Source organism: Ruditapes philippinarum, unplaced genomic scaffold (genome assembly GCF_026571515.1).
Source record: "Ruditapes philippinarum isolate M1 unplaced genomic scaffold, ASM2657151v2 ctg204_1_1_1_1, whole genome shotgun sequence".
In the NCBI taxonomy this organism is placed as follows: domain Eukaryota; kingdom Metazoa; phylum Mollusca; class Bivalvia; order Venerida; family Veneridae; genus Ruditapes; species Ruditapes philippinarum.
The window spans coordinates 51,057-64,057 of record NW_026854772.1 but is presented as its reverse complement, the minus strand read 5'-3'; the positions used below and the strand labels follow the sequence as shown (position 1 = coordinate 64,057).

The 13,001-nt window shown below is 30.0% G+C and overlaps 1 protein-coding gene across 1 annotated transcript in view; it reads right to left on the bottom strand.

Moving 5' to 3' along the window:
- LOC132741026 (uncharacterized) overlaps positions 1-12,186 on the bottom strand; it is a 106,153-nt gene extending 93,967 nt beyond the window's left edge. The window contains exon 1 of the mRNA XM_060729105.1: positions 11,327-12,186. The gene's annotated coding sequence lies outside the window, so the exon portion shown is untranslated. The remainder of the gene's footprint in view (positions 1-11,326) is intronic.
- Between the last annotated feature and the right edge of the window lie 815 nt (positions 12,187-13,001).

The window sequence follows — 13,001 nt, the reverse complement described above, 5'->3', positions numbered from 1 at the left end:
AATTAATTCAATAAGTCCTACAAGTCTTCGTGATTATATTCATGCACTTTTGGACACAAACTGTGCATTTTTCTACACTTAACTTTATATTTGATATATATTTTCTAAACAACCAATCGTGACATAACGTAGGATACGTATTACTTCTCTACATAATGCCTTGGTCTTCAGGATGTAGCAATTTCTGGTGTCCTGGGTTAATCCCAGTGGAAATGATTGTAAATTAGACCCACTTACTAGCCAATTTAGGTCAATAAAGAAGCATTTTACACAGTTATTTTAATTGCAAGGTCAGAAAAACGTCTTATGGTCACCTTTTCCATGAAATTAGGTAAACATTTAACTTAATGAGTTACGTCAAAGAACAAAATGTGCCATACGTCAAATAAAGTACTAGTAACCTAGATATTATTTCATCAATAAACCTTTGAAAAGGAGTGTAATCTAAAATAACTCGTGTAATTCCTGGTAACAGAGAGATAATCATGAATGTAAAAATAATATTCAATAATATTCAATGGAAGTTCCTTCGGTCACATAGATTAATGATTATCTTTGTTTGAAAAGTTAAATCTCAAATTAAAATGTAAAATTAATAATATCTGAAAATGAATACGACATGACTTAGAAAACAGCTCAGAAGTTAAGAACAGAAAAATATGTCAACAATAACTTTAAATTTTATTGCCAAAATAACATAATATAATACAGTGTTGCTTTTGAGACGATGTTTAATTTACATTCATAGGAAGACAAAATTTGCCAATAGACAGAGGAACTTACTGTGAACATACTCGTTTTTCTCAGATTATATAGAATTATTGTAAGTGTTTTTCTTACAATCCAATAAAGGCAACAAATACTTGAACAAATAATTGAAGTCCTTCTTCTATGCCAATCAAAGGAATTTCTCCGCCGAATGGCAAATGTTACATTATAACGTTTTTGTTGCCATGACATTTTGGTGGTATAAGGTATTAAAATTTGATATGATATCTAAAATTGTAATAATCTCGCTTTAAAGATTATTATTGGAGAGTAATATTATTGATGATATAACACATGATTTATAAACATATTCTATCAACAAAAACAAGATTCATGTTTTGAGTGTTTGTAGTCCTCAAATTATATGTCAACAAAGTTTCTTAGGAAACTATTTTGATGACAATTGAATACAATTTCTAGCTTTTCCTAGAAAAAAAGTTTCATTTGCTAAACACAATGAAGTCTGTCTTCTATGAAAATTATAACAATCTTCATCAAAATTGCAATTTTTAAAAATTAACGTTGGTTTCCCAAATGACTTTTTGTGAATGTAAATTTTACAAAAAAATGAAATTGAAATTTTTGAAATTTTTTCATTTTTAAAATTAATATTTTGTAAAGGTAATATGTCAAATTGAAAAAGGTTTGTTAGTTAACTTTTGAAATATAAATTTCATAAAATTGTAAATTACATATCAACTAAGACAAGGTAAATTTATACAAGTTTACATTTTGGTTAGTGGCAGTCTTAAACTTATCCGTCAATTAAATTTCTTAGAAAAATATTTTGGTGATGCTATTCAATTTCTAGCTTTTAATGGAAACATGTTTTGTTTACGCGTTGTCCAGAATCTATTGAGGCAAATTAGACTGACAGTACACCAAAAAGATCTGTTACAATAGTTATGACAAGATGAACACAATGTTGATCATTTTGGTATATTCAATGAAAAAAAATAAAAAAAAAAATAAACCATTTCAGAGTTTATGTCGAATGCTATTTGAAACTTTAGGGCAATAAACCCTTTAAAAAATTCAAACGTCGAAAAGAAATGCTTTGGACAAAAGGTGCACAAAGTCACATCTAACTTTAATTTCAATTTTTATTCCATTTATTGGGCAAAATTTTTATATGCGAATTTTTACCCTTGATAATCGAAATAATAAAAATCTATAATACAGATTTAGATCAGATTAGTTTTTATTTCACATTTTGAGATTTATATGACAAGCTGTTTCTGCTGGTTTATGAACATATCATACTTGATCAATTCAAATAACACTTAGTTTACATATTTATTTAATGATTTATGAGCATAATTCACAATATCTCCTGCATCTACCTAATTTCCTCTCTTTTTATCACTTCCGCTGTTTATCGTGAAGATAACGGAAGTTAAAACAGCCTACTCTTCTTGTTAAGTTATAAAACAACAGTTTTTACTTTATACGCATACATGTATAAGACAAAATGTTATTTATCATTTTATATTATAATGTTCTCTGAAAAAACGAGAGAGAGGAAAGTTAAGTTTTTGACATTTGGATTCGTCCGGCAGGGTTTTATCCTAGAAATTGAGAAAAAGCCTTCGACTTAAATTTGGGAAATTCAGTGGAAACAGTTTGTTAATTTAGGAAAACGTTTGATGGCAATTACATTATTTCATTTTATTTAGTAATGCAGCGTCACAATTACTGTTATTAAAAAAGCAACCCTTGCATAAAGGTCGTAAAGTGACCATTTAATTGACGCATGGTACGGTAGCATCCACTAGGCTACGACAAAATCGTCAAATCGTAAACACGAGACGTTAAACAATCGTTTAAGTAACAAACCAAATGATACTCTGGGATAGAGATAATGTATATTACATGTTGCAGTTACTAGTTATTCTTTTGACAAATATTTAAATTATTAATGTAATCGTTGGCTTTTTATCAGCTATATATATGGTAACATTGCAATAAAATTGAGACTGACATGAACTCTTTATGTATGTCAGAAATAAAGAAAGTACTTCTTTATGTATACTGAGTTCTTTATTCCTCATGAAAACTGTTTTGAATCGGATAGTGACTTACGTAAAATAAAGCCATGGGATATGAGAACTGATTGGATCTATAAATCACATATTGTTGTGTGATTGTGTTCGGGAGAAACGTTAAAGTACATGAAGACTAAATTAAGCAAGCTTAATCAGAGAATTGGTATCTTACCTAAAATAAATTTAGGTATTGTTTGACAGAAAATAAATGTAATTTAGTTATAATTTTTTTTAATGATATCATTAACATATACAGCGCAATCAAAAACACAAGTTATTATATCCAAAATTCAAAGGTAATATAAAGGGCCTAATAATGACAGAGATCAAAGGCAGAGTAACAGAACTTGACATAACATCATATAAAGAAAGTAAACATATTTGGTAAGTTTCAAGAATAAACGTCAATGATATATTTATATATTATAGTGTTTTGCTTTTGAGACGATACTTTGATTTACGATTTGCCATTAGCATAAGGAATTCTAGAATATATGTATCTAAGATTATATCAAGTTATTGTAAGTGGTTTTTTTTAAACAATCCAATAATGACAACAAACTGAACAAATAATTGAAGTCCGTTTTTTCAATGATTATCAAAGAAATATCTCCGGCGAATGGCAAATGTTACATAATATTGTTTTGTTACTATGACATGACATTTTGGTGATAATAAGTTCACAGAATGAGAAATAAAATTTTGATATGAGATGTGAAATTATTATAACCTTTGATAGTAATACTTCTGATGATTTAGGCTTATAAACATATAATTGTATATTTTATCAACAAAAACAACAGCAACATCATTACAAATTCACGATATGGATGCTGGTAGTCCTCAACTTATCTGTCAACAAAGTTTCTAATGGAAATATTTTGATGATACTTCATCACAATTTCCGGAAAAAAATGATTTATTTGTTTAACACGATGATTGGAATTAATTAAAGAAATTAGGTGGACACTGCGTTACAAATCGAGCAAAATAATCGCAATATTGATTTCATGTATTAGGTTAAATTCGGATGCCAAGTAAATTCTGAGACAATACAAAATGCAGGCTTTTAAGTAGTTTATGTTCGGATTGCTACTGTTGAAGTTTAAGTTTTCGATGCGATGAAATGGAGGAAACTGTTTGCATGTGTCAAAACAGAATGCATTAAGACAGTAAAGGTCTCTCGTAAACGGGTCATGCCCAGTTTTATTTTACATAGCCATATTTATATTGAAAAAGTAACTGTGCAAATGTACATCATAATATATTTTTAAGTAATCTATGTTTTTATAACAAAGATAACTGATTAGAATTTAGATATGACTTATTTTTATTTCACATTACAAGATTACTATTGCAAGCTCTTTGTGCTATTTTATGAACGTATCATACTTGAGAAGTTAATTAAACATTTAGCTTAGAGATCTTTCTAATGATTTATAAGTATAATTCACAATATCTCCTGCATCCATCTAATTTTCTCTCTTTTTATCACTTCCGCTGCTTATCGTAAAGATAACGGAAGTTAAAACACCCGACTCTGCTTGTAAAGCAATAAAACAGCAGCTTCGGATATCATATATTTCACGAAATTATATTTATAACATAGAATTCTTTCTTCGCAAAACCTGAGAAAAAAAAAGGTAATTTATTTTATGAATTTTGGAATCGTGTCAAGGATCATAAAGATACAAAGCATAAGTGTTGTTTTTTAACAGAAAATTATATTTTGTTACTATATATTAATTAAGTAAGTTCTCTGCGAAAACAGAGAGAGAAAAGTAAAGGTTTTAAAATGTTGATTCGTTCTGGCAGGGCGACTTCAGTTCGATTTCAATTAGTACTACAGTGTCACAATTACAATTTTTGAAAATAAACCTTTCATTAACGGCCTTTAGGAGATCATTAAATTTCACTGAATTGTGTAAGCATCATGAGAACATCCATTTAATGAGTGATCAATAAATTTCCTCTATTTTATTGACAATTGGTCATGAATTTTTGGGATAAGTAAGTTTTTTCACAAATGAACGTCTTAAAGTACATACCAAAAACAGACCTGTCCTGAAAAAAGATTTACGAATAAGAACATTATATGATAACGATGCTATTTACAGATTGTTATAGCTGAAAATATCTGCTTCCTTTTGCACATTTACATAATTTGTTCTTTTCTAATGGTACGTATGGGCCTATAAAGGCGGTAATATAGCATCCACTAGTCTACGACAGAAACGTCAAATTTGTAAGCAATAGAGACGTTTAACCCTGTAAAAATAACGATTATCAAATCTCAAAAGTATAAATCCAAATCATAGTCTGGGATAGCGAGATATTTGAAAACATATATGTTTGCTATGACAAACATACATCTACATTGTTATGGTAATCGTTGGCCCTTTATCAGTTATCTATATATAGAAATATTAGAACACAATGGACAGTGATATGATTCCAGACTGTTTATGTCAGAAATAGGAAAAGTAATTCTTTATGTAAACTGAATTCGTAATTCCACAGGGAAACTGTTTGGTATCGGAGAGTGATCTAGGTATAGGTCAGGGTACAATAATAAAGCCATGGGATATCAGAACTGATTAGATCTATAAATCACAGATTGTGATGTTGTCCGGGATTTAATTGATGCCTTATTTTGTAGTATCCGCCCTGCTATAATTGGTAGGTTAAAAAACACGAAGATTAAATTAAACAAGGTTAATCAGAGAATTGGTGTCTCACCTTTACAGAAAGTGATTTAAAAATAAATCTAATGAAAAAGATATCACTTTCATATGAAGCGCGTTACAAAAGACAAACCATTATAAGCAAGTTTCCAAAGTACGTAAACTGGTGTATAAATTGACAGCAATTTAAGACATAGATATACTATGCTAAAATTTGATATTAGAAAATATTGATAATTGCCACACAGTCTCTTTGTAAATATTAAATAAACGTGTTTTGACTTCATACAATGTAGATATATCTTTTTTTAATTTTTACTCACCATAGATGGTCAAAATATGAATATAAAGAGACAGGAAAACTGGCATTTTTGTCTGAAAAAAAAAAAGGTGTGATGCTTTTGAGACGATGCGTTGATTTAGATTCATACGTAGACGAAATTTGTCATTACTAAAACGAATTTTAGGTAACGAGTTTATATTTCTTTAGATTACACCAGATAATTATAAGTGTTTTATACAATTAAATTAAGATAACAATATCCAAAATTAAGTGTAAGCAAAGGTTACTCATAAAGGTTGTACACCCAATTATTGTAAGTGTTTTAGACAATCAAACAGAAGCAACAGATACTTAAACAAATGATTGAAGTCCGTCTTTTATAATGAACATGTTATTTATTTCGGCGAACGGCAAGTGTAACACATAAACGCTTGGTTAGTGAATATGAATTAACACATAAAAAACAGAATACATTTGAAACGTATTGTCGAATTAAAGATAAAACTATTTTGTTCCAAATGTTTAATCGATTGCATTTAGTTAGAGCAAGGGTTGCTCGTAAAAGCTGTATATTCATCTTTACTTGCACGGCCATATTTGTATTGAAAACATTATATGTATATCTTAATATATCTGTAATTTTATAGAACAGAATCCTAAATTAGATTTTGATTATATTAGATTTTTATTTCACAACTCAAGATATTTCCGGTAAGCTCTTTATGCTATTTTATGATAATATCACACAAGTCTTGTTCAATGAATATAACACTTAGCTTTAGAGATTTACCTATTTATTTATGAACATAATTCACAATATCTCCTGCATCTACCTAATTTCCTCTCTTTTTATCACTTCCGCTGTTTATCGTTTAGATAACGGAAGTTAAAACAACTAACTCTGCTTGTGGCACAATAAAGCAACAGCTTTTGACATTATATGTTAGAAAAACTTCATTATGTAATATTATTACGTTCTCCGCAAAAACATCTAGAGAGAAAAGTTAAGGTTTTGAATTTTTGGATACGTCTGACAGGGCTTTTTTTATCAACCTTACAATTTCGTTTTAGGATATATTTATTATGTAGAACAATCTTCACAAAACCGGAGAGATAAAAATCTCTTTTGAATTTTGGATTCTTGCAAATGAAAGGAATTACTCAAATTAGATAGATACTGCACTTAGACGGTGTGATGCAGATCTTGCAAAATAATCGGAGTATTGATTACATGTTTATTGATATAGTTGGATGTCGAAAGACCTTTGAGACAAATAAGCAATGCATGCAGGTTTTTTAAGTAATCTAGTTAATGTTCGGAATGCTACTGTTGACAGTTAAACGAAACTGAGAAATCTGTTCGCAAATGTCGAAAAAGAATGCATTAAGCCAATATTTAGTGTCAGCAAAGGTCACTCGTAAACGGTGCATACTGATGTTCATATTGCAAAGCCATAATTATATTAAAAACATAACTATTCAAATGTACATTTGTATTTCACAATATATCTGTTTAATAATGTACAAGATAAAACAATCATTTCTCTTTCGAATTTTGGACTTTTGCAAAGGATATTACAAATAGGAACATTAAGTATGGATGTTAACTTTTACAGATCGTTATAGCTGAATTTATCTAGATGCTTTTGCACATTAACATATTCTGTTCTTATCTAATAGTACATATGGTTCCATAAAGGCTGTAGAGAAACATCTACCAGTCTACGACAGGATCGTCAAAATCGTAAACACGAGATGTTAAACGCTGTAAAGTTAACGATTATCAAATCTCAAAAGTATAAAACCGTACCATAGTCTGGGAGTGGGAGAATGTTTAAGAACATATATTATATGTTGCTGTTGATGTTTTTATTCTTTTGACAAATATATATTGTTATGGTAATCGTTGGCTTTTTATCAGATTTATTTATAGCAACATTAGAACACAATGGATAGTGACATGACGTCTAGTATTGGTATCCAGACTATTTATGTCTGTCAGAAATTAGAAAAAGTAATTCTTTATGTAGACTGAGCACTTTATTCCACAGGGGAACTGTTTGGTATCAGAGAGTAATCTAGGTATAGTTCAGAGTACAATAGTAAAGCCTATGGGATATCAGAACTGATTAGATCTATAAATCACAGTTTGTGATGTTGTCCGGGATTTAATTGATGCCGTATTTTGTAGTATCCGTCCTGCTATAATTGGTACACGCAGATTATATTAAACAAGCTTAAAATCAGAGAACTGGTATTTCACTTTGAATAATTTTAGGTATTGTTTGACAGAACATGTTTTAATTGGCTATAAATCTTGTTAAATGAATATCACTGACATAATGCAGTCCGCTCAAAAAGGCAAATCATTATAAACAAATTTCCAAGGAAATAATATGGTGCATATTATTGACAGGAATTAAATTCATTGTCACAGAACGTAAAGATATAATCTCGTCGTTAACGTTGTATCTTTACTTGCATAGCCATATTTGTATTGAAAACAACTGTAAGAGATGTTTAATTTTATAAAACAGAATCCTAAATTAGATTTAGATTAGATTTTTTATTTCACAACTCAAGATATTTCCGGTGAGCTCTTTATGAGCTATTTTATGATAATATCATACTAGTCGTGTTCAATTAAAATAAAACTTAGCTTTAAAGATTTACCTTATTGTTCATGAGCGTAATTCACAATATCTCCTGCATCTATCTAATATCCTTTTTTTATCACTTCCGCTGTTTATCGTTAAGATAACGGAAGTTAAAACAACCGTCTCTGCTTGTGGCACAATAAAACAACAGCTTTCGACATTATATATTAGAAAAAACATTATGTAATATTATTACGTTCTCCGCCAAAACAGAGAGAGAAAAGTTAAGGTTTTGAAATTTGGATTTCGTCTGACAGGGCTTTTATATCAGCCTTACAATTTCATTGTTGGATATATTTATTATACAGAACATTCTTCACAAAACCGGAGTGGAAAAATCTCTTTCTTGCAAATGAAAGGAATTACTCAAATTAGATAGATACTGCACCAAGTCGATGTGTTGCAGATCTTGCAAGATAATCGGAATATTGATTTCATGTTTATTGATATATTTGGATGTCGACAAAGAAACAATGTGTGCAGGCTTTTAAGTAATCTAGTTAATGTTTGGAGTGCTATTGTTGACAGTTAAACTTGTCAACGAGACGAAACTGAGAAAATTGTTCGCAAATGTCGAAATAGAATGCATTAAGCTAAAAGTCAGTGTCAGCAAAGGTCACTCGTAAACGGTGCATACTGATTTTCATATTGCAAAGCCATGTTTATATTAAAAACGTAACTATGCAAATGGACTTTTAAACAAATCTCTTTAATAATATATAACAGGAAAAAAAATCATTTCTCTTTTGAATTTTGGACTTTTGCACAGGTTATTACAAATAGGAACATTAAGTATGGATGTTAACTTTTACAGATCGTTATAGCTGAATTTATCTAGATTCTGTTGCACATTAACATATTCTGTTCTTATCTAATGGTACATATGGTTCCATAAAGGCTGTAGAGGAACATCCACCAGTCTACGACAGGATCGTCAAAATCGTAAACACGAGATGTTAAACGCTGTAAAGTTAACGATTATCAAATCTCAAAAGTATAAAACCAAACTATAGTCTGGGATTGCGGAGAATGAAGAACATATATTATATGTTGCTATGGATGTTTTTATTCTTTTGACAAATATATATTGTTATGGTAATCGTTGGCTTTTTATCAGATTTATTTATAGCAACATTAGAACACAATGGATAGTGACATGACGTCTAGTATTGGTATCCAGACTATTTATGTCTGTCAGAAATTAGAAAAGTAATTCTTTATGTAGACTGAGCACTTTATTCCACAGGGGAACTGTTTTGGTATCGTAGAGTGATTTAGGTATCGTACAGAGTACAATAGTAAATCTATTGGATATCAGAACTGATTGGATCTATAAATCACGAGTTGTTGTGTGCTGTTGTCCCGGATTTAATTGATGCCTTATTTAGTAGTATCCGTCGGGCTGTGGGTAGTAAAGACACGAAGATAATATTAAACCAGTTGTTGGTGTTTTTTTTGCCTTATATGGATTAAGGTGTGACAGAAAATTATTGTAATTTAGCTTAAAATCTTATTAAATAAATTTCAATGGCATAAAGAGTGCAATCAGGATACAAACTCCAATATTATAAATATGTAAGAAGGTACCTGATTATATGACCCAGGAACATAGTTGTGAGCTTATATAACTCGTACACGGTCATATAACGTGCCATAATTGTTTTTAATGAATCTAAATACAGCATAATTATTCAGGAAAAACATAAAAATTACTTTAAACGTGTATGGTTAATAAAAAAGTTACGATTATCCAATGAAAAGTGACGTTAAAAAGTGACGTATTATAAAAGAAATTTCATGTTACAGGAAGCCATATTTTTGCATGAATTAGGCCAGAAATGACGTTATTGCAAGACGCTTTTGAATGCTTGAAAACATAAAGTAATCAAACGTAAATTTAAGTGCTCGGACGAAGTAACATTAACAAGATACTAAAGGGTCTTTACTCTGAAAACTCTTATTAATTAAAAGGAAATTTATATATAATGTCATATTCATCTCTTCATATGACAAGCTGAGGTATTGCCAGGTGGATGGACTGCAATGGTAAATTAATAATACAAAGTGAACTTCATCAGTGTATATTAAAACATGCATGTCCATTTTCTAAAGTCATTACAGACAGTACCCATATTTTCTATAAAAAAAAATTAGCAAGTGTATTTGCCTTTTTATTGGGCTCAATGTATCGGTTTTTCATAACATGAGCATGCGTTTAGTTCTAACCAATCAGACGCTGCCAATGTCTATTGTATTCTCTATATGGGTCTGTTCTTAACACGAAAAAAGCATTGCGCATAATTGAAATGTATCCGATATACTCAATATCCGATATACTCCATATCCGATATACTTAATATCCGATATACTACATATCCGATTTTATGGTGATTATGTGTCTATTTTTAGCACAAATACCGAAATGCAATGCAATGTTTGTCTTGTCTGATTAGGTAATAATTATCTTATGACCAGTTTATTATACAGTAGTTAACTACCGGGACTTTCTTATCTAGTATGCATATATTATACACACTATTTACTACTACTTTTCCAATTAATCAAGCCATGCCGTCAAACTCGCTCTTAAAGCACGCTTTAGCGTTCTTAATTAATCAGCGGTTAAAGAAACCTTTAGATCTATTTTAGGTTTGCTTTAAAAGTTGCTTTATCGCATACTATATTAAAGGCGAGTGTTTTATCTGTAAGGTAACGCTGAACAGACCTTGAACAATAATTTTACTTCATATAGTCTAAATAAACATCGCCCCACGACGTCTAATATATATACATATACACCGACCCTATCGTTTTCCATAACGTCTATAAAATTTCAAACACATGTTAAACATAATGTTTATATTAAAGATAAGCTTTAAGTTTACTTACATACATGAAAGTCCCACACCTGTTGTATTTAAACGTGTACAATACAAGGAACGTATCATATCCTTTCGCCGTTCTTTTTAAACCTTACACACAATTTATCACTTCCCCTGACGCCGTACATGTATATTTACGTTAAGACATTAGGGGTTAATTTAATATAAGCGCACTATCGCACGTTTTCTCCAAATATCCATTTTTGTCAGTTTGTTTAAAGCTAGTGTACGTTCCGCGTGGCGAATCTATCCATATTTCCTTCGTGTTCTTTCTCGCTTCAACCAATTTCAATGGCAACTCACTGGCTCAGAAAGTTGTTTTACGTTTAAAATAAGATATCATAGACAGTTTAAGAGTAGTGGATTCACCGGAGATAAATATGGGGTGATATATTACACATGCGTAACTTATCTCCGCCCCTTTTGAATTCAAATTTGCTTTTCGTTTTACTGTTTATACGTGAAAAATTAAGTGTATATAGAAGACGGTGGACACCTTCTAAATTTTCGCAAGGAGTTATATTAAAAACAGGTGCTGATTCTTTCGGTCATTTAATGGAAATAAAACCGACTGGGATTGCTAAATAAGATGTAAGGGTGTACATATTAAGGAAAAGATATGTAAAATAGTGGGGTTTATTAGTTACGGCCTAAAATACTCGAGATAAAGAAAGGTTTGATAAAAACTTGGTTTTTGGATATCTGTGTGTATGGGTGTCACTTGTGTAAAAGGATTACGTAGATTCAAATAAAAAAAGGTGAACTTTGCTTAATCTGTGAATATTGTGCAAATATAAAAGAGTGCTTTACGTGAGTTATTTCATGTGATATACCCATGTTGGATATATAATATGAACTGAGCATCTATAGGTACGTAAGTTACTTTTATTCTTAGAAAATTTTAACCAAATATATATTAATGTCAAATGTTATGTTAATGTTTTATCTAATTAATTGTTTTTATACAGCAACATTATATGATTAGCTTAACAAAAGTATATAAATATTCAGAAAAAACGTGGGCACTAATGTCATATATACACAGACAGTTTTCACACGTGCACTTCTATATAGTATCTATATTATCTATATACATGTAGATATTATATACAAGATACAGCGTACCGCTAATATAGTCAAAGATTTTATTAATGAGATATGTTTAAAACATGACCTCGTTTTGAGATATGTGACAGCACATCGCGTTATCATTAACGCATAATTATACAGGGACGCTATCGTACTACCGTTACTTATAAATATAAAATAATTAGAAAACAATTTGAAGCTATAAAATAAGTATAAAATGAAACACTTTGCTACACGCTGAAGCCTTAAGTTATTCTTTAAAACTGGCTTGAATATGTAGCATATAAATGTAAATAATGACATCTTAATGATGTCTGCAAAAATGTTATGAACACCACTAATGATAAACAATTATTATGATAAACAATAATAATGATAAACATACCTTAAAATCATGTTAATCATTCATTCCATTTCCCGCTAGTACACTCACTTTATTATATCTCTCCGGTCTTAATTTGGCTTTTTCTAAATACACCGTATTATTAAATGGACATTGATTTTTTTTATACTCTATATTTATGTCATAAGTTCATTCAATACAGACCTTAAATCCTATCAGAATATCATAACTTAAATTCGTACATGTTAAT